A 5,338-nucleotide genomic window follows, 5' to 3' on the forward strand; every position below is an offset into this window, starting at 1 on the left:
GGGTACTGGTGGATGAAAAGCTGGACATGAGCCAGCAATGTGCGCTCGCAGCCCAGAAGGCCAAGCATATCCTGGGCTGCATGAAAAGAAGCATGGCCAGCAGGTCGAGGGAGGTGATTCTGCCCCTCTACTCTGCTCTGGTGAGACCCCACCTGGAGTCCTGGGTCCAGCTCTGGAAGCCTCAGCGTAAGAAAGACATGGACCTGTTGGAGCGGGTCCAGAGGAGGGTCACAAAAATGATCAGGGGGATGGAACACCTCTCCTATGAAGAAAGGCTGAGAGAGTTGGGGTTGTTCAGCCTAGAGAAGAGACAGCCTTTCAGTACTTCAAGGGGGCTTATAAAAAAGATGGTGGAAAACTTTTTAGCAGGGCCTGTTGCGACAGGAGAAGGGGGAATGGCTTTAAACTAAAAAGGGGTAGACTGAGACTAGATCTAAGGAAGAAATTTTTTATGCTGAGGGTGGTGAAGCACTGGCACAGGTTGCCCAGAGAGGTGGTGGATGCCCCATGTCTGGAAACATTCAAGGTCAGGTTGGACGGGGCTCTGAGCAACCTGATCTAGTTGAAGATGTCCCTGCCCATGGCAGGGGGGTTGGACTAGATGACCTTTAGAGGTCCCTTCCAACCCAAACTATTCTATGATCTAAACAGGAAATACTTTAGTAATCGATATATTGCTTCATACTATTTGGTGATTTAGATATTCCATTGCAGGACAGCATCCATACTAATGATTTACTACATCCATACTAGCAGATTAGAATATCTGCTATAAAAAATACAAGATTTGACTGATGAAAAAGTAACGGGTATTAAGATGACCAACAGGCAAAACAACCATAAACTTCTGAGTTGCTTATGGGAGTTTTTTTTAAAACGTGCAGTTAACCAAAACCATGTGCTGTTCTACCTCTTACCTCTTTCTGGAGAGAAGAACTAGCCGACACTTGCAACAAGACACTATTCCACTCACCCAAGAACTTAAAAATAGTTCCCCAAGACATTTGCTAGCGGGAAGGATAACAGAAAACAGCTCTAGCTCCTCAGATTTCTAAAATTGGTCCATTCTGCAGGCACCCAAAGGGTTTCTTGATGCACATACCATATTTTTAATGTGTTGGCCCTGGTGAACTAAAACTACTTCACATTCTTCTGAATTCATTTTAAACACTAAAAAGATCATAAGATTGAAAGAAAAGTTATAAAACAGAAGTTTAAACTACTAAAATGTGATTTTCGATTAAATTTAATTGCATTTTTTCCTCTTCAGCTGTTTCTCTACTTTGGATATTTTTTAGGAAAATGGCCAAGATCTTCTTTCTCAGTAATGTCTACTGAAGTTGAACTTTTGTGTCCCCCTTGCTTCAGTATCAAATCCTTCCCAGTCACTTCTTCCTAGGTTCATTCCCAAAACCAGTGTCACATGCTGTCATTCAGTGAAAAGGTAATTAACATTCCCTGGGGGCTTCTCTAGTGTTTTGTTTTGTTTTGTTTTCCTTACTAACACCATCTTTTTAATGTTAATAAACTTATTGTAGTTTGCAGTATTTTCAAGGCTGCTGCAACATCTTTTAAGTAATTTATTGTTAGATGTAACTAATGTTCATCTGTCTTACTTAACTCAATTCACTGCTTGCTCTTGACAGAAACCATGCATGGCATTCATAATGCTTTTGACAGGCAGTATTTGCAGAGTTTTTTCTACCTCCACTTTTTGTCAGTTTTAGGGTTCTGTTCTTGCAGTCATAACCCACAGCTGTTAACCTCAACTGTAACCCTGAGTAATGTTTGCATCATTACTTATACAGTGTGGCTTGTAATTATTAAATATAATGAATGTACAAAGCATAATCTGATTTTGTATTATAATGAAATTTAATTGGATTTGCACTGTAAGAAGAGAAAAAATAATTAATTGATGGTAAATAGCCATTTATTTTATTTTTCACTATGGATTTTGCTTTATTTTCATGTTCTGCTTTTAGTCACGACTTTTTCTTTTTTAATCTACTCAAGTAGTCAAGTTGAAACAATTTTGTTTTACCTGATTTTGAAAGGTCACAATGCTGTTGGTGGTTTGCTTTTTCCTTGGAAAATACTAAATCACCTATGAACACGCAGATAATCATCCTGCTTGTCTAAAATATCTAATAACTGCTAGAAAAGGAATGCTACTCCATGAAATTGGAGAGCTATTTGCCTGACCGCTTTTTCCTGTTTCAGAAAAGTTACCCTACAAAGTGTCTTGGCATATTTCAAACAGGATATTTATCTTTTGAAAATAACTATTGATTTTTAGTTTGTAACTTGAGACTAATTACACTGGTCTGAGTTTCTGAGTCAAGCCCTCTTAGGTTAATGGGAAAAAGGATGTTTCATTGACTAAGCTGTTAAGTGTGGTTTTGGAAAATGTATTATTATCTTTGTTCTAGTAAACATTGCTTTTATGGCCTTGGAAATTCAGGACTAGAGTTGTAGAGCGATGTAGTCACTTAAGGATGCAGTTAGGAGCTAGGAATGGTAATTTGTTTATTCTTTGCAACACTGAAGAGCAATTGAGGGCTGTTTAACAGTTGGCTGGAATTAATGTCCGTGCTGTAACTCACCTACAGAGGTATCTATGCTAGTAAAGCAGCCAGTACCTGGTCAAAAGCTTTGGCAGTAGAACATTCAATTCTACTGTGTTAAATTGGCATGGTGGTCTCTGACTTAGCTTTGGCCTTGGACAATTCTTACTCTTCCAGACTGTCCCAAATGCAGTTTGGGAATTCAAGGGAGTAAGGAATTATTCTTCTGAGGAAATTTGGATACAAAAATCCTGTTTGGAGGCAAAAAGAGTAAGCCAGTTTTCCCTAAAGGCATGCCCTAACACCTTCTGGCCCTGATGGTAATTTACTAGCATGTAGATGTAGCCCTTTCTTCCTGAAGCTATACCGAAGTTGGCAAATGTTGCCAAGAAGGAAAATAATGCAAAAATAACAGGCTAATGAAACTTGCTGGCTTCTAGATCAGAGTGGCCTCCCATCTGGTCAGCTTGGCAGGAAAGCAGAGTGAGCTACAGTCTGTCTACCACAACCATGTAGCCCTACCCCAGGCATAAGTAATTTCAAAGTGAGGGTAACTGAACTTCTCCAGCTGGCAGGAATGTGACACTGTTCCTTCGAGATCTATGGTGCCACTGAGATAGATGTATTTGACACACACCAAATGATTCAATACTTATGAATATATGCCTTTTTGATTAAAAGAACAGGTTAAAAATTGCGCTAATAGTATTTAATTTGTTTACTTAAACCAAAAATGGATAAAAGCTGACACGAGACTTCAGGGATCAACATATAGTGATTCACAGTGTTTTGTATTTACTTATATAACTCATAAAATTAATTTCTATTGACAATTTTGACAACTTTGATAATTTCTTATCTGTTCAAGAAGCACCTTAGTTAGCTCAGACAGTGAAACTTCAGTTTCAGAATGAACGAGGTGGAAAGACTGATTAAAGATAATCAAAGTAAAATGGACAGTATGTGGGATAAAGAAGTCAACTAGGAAATAAAAGTTTCAAAATATCCATCTTACATCTTAAATGTCACAGTCAAAAGAAACAAGCTCATCTTGCAGTGGAAAAGAAAAGTTAATATTTAAAATGTAGTCCCATGCCTCCTTATAAGCCATGTTCTCGTGTCAGCGGCCTACCATAAGGTAATGAAGAACACAGAAAACATGACTTAGATATAATAAAAAATTAAGAGGCAACACTGTCTAAATTCTATTCTGTTCTTATCTCCAGTAAAGTTTGGCACCTAGCATAGATCTATGCTCATTCCAAATAAACAACCAACCTCTAAAAGAATCTGGGAAAAAAATAACACAGGAGCAGCAATCACCAAACCTAGCAATCACCAGAAACTATGCTAAGGAGAAAAGGGTCAGTGAGTTTAAGGAAAAGCCAGCCTCAAAATATAGCTTGCAGCAGCAGAAGAATGTCATGTCAGAAATAGATAATAAAATCTCATGCTGCCTTGCAGATACATCAGTATATACACAGAGAGCTTCCTAAAGATAACCATCACATTGTCTATTGTGTCTACACAATCACCATCATCATGGTTCACATGAACTTAAAGATGTTTTGATCTCAGGGATATCAAGGGAACTATGACAAAGCCTAAATTTCAGATGCCTAACTCCCAGAGTGTCATTTTGAAACCTAAGTTAGGCACCAAAGTGTACATATATGTTGCAGGCAGATGGAGAATATCACCTAGGACTTCTAGTAGTCAGCACACTGAGAAGCAGTCACCTACATCAAGTAATAAAAAACACTAAAAAGAAAGATATTCCTGAAACCCTACTTCTCTCAGGATGTAGATACTTCATTAAGGTAAGGTTTCAGACCCATAATCTTTTCCATAGGGAGATACCATCCATTTCTCTCATTAAAGCTGTGCATGATGGAAGAAAAGGGAATCCAAAAAGGAGCATGACTGTAGCACAACAGTTTAAAAGCAGAGTAGTGGGTTAATTTCCCACACAGAGGACTGTTTCTGTATTTCAGCCATGTCTACTGTAGCTGACATATTGTGTTCATATTTTTCATATGACTAAAAACAACAAATCGTCAGCTTTGTATTTGGTCTTTCAGAAATATTCCCATGATCAATTTTCTCTCTTCAGAGAACACAACTGGCAAGATAGTCTCTCTCTGAGTCTAAGTCCAAGGTGGCACTTTCTGGCTTTTTCAAAGAGCAAAATACAGTCAGCTTGAAAACTAAGAAAATTTTGCTTTCATGGAAAAATCACTGTCTACCAAGCATAATTTAAGGTGATAATTTAGACAAATACTGCCAAGACAGATGAATAAGAGCTTCTTATTTCACTGTTGTTTACCTTGATTACAAACAAAATTAACTTAGCTGAAGTAAAAATGTAGTTCAAGTCCAATATAATTTCAAAGGCTGCAAATTGTATTAGACAAGCTCTAAAACAGACTTCAGTCACAGAACTGATTGAAGTCCTTCATGAAAAAAGTGCCCAAAAATGCGCTTGTCTTTTTCTCCTTTAGGCTGCTCCTGTCTCCTGTTTTATTGGCCTTTTTCAATATGTTCCAAGTGAGTGACAGCCCAATGATAATGTGATTAAGCAGCTCTAAAATTTTATGAGCCAGTGAAATTTCAGCTAGTGAAAAACATAGCTTTTGAAGGTTTCAGAGGAACTCAGTAATACAATTGTTACATGGAGATTTAGAAAGTCTAATATATGAATCTGATTAATCTCACTGAGAAAGAGAAAGAGAAAGAGAAAGAGAAAGAGAAAGAGAAAGAGAAAGAGAAAG

Source organism: Pygoscelis adeliae, unplaced genomic scaffold (assembly GCF_000699105.1).
Source record: "Pygoscelis adeliae isolate BGI_AS28 unplaced genomic scaffold, ASM69910v1 Scaffold168, whole genome shotgun sequence".
NCBI lineage: Eukaryota > Metazoa > Chordata > Aves > Sphenisciformes > Spheniscidae > Pygoscelis > Pygoscelis adeliae.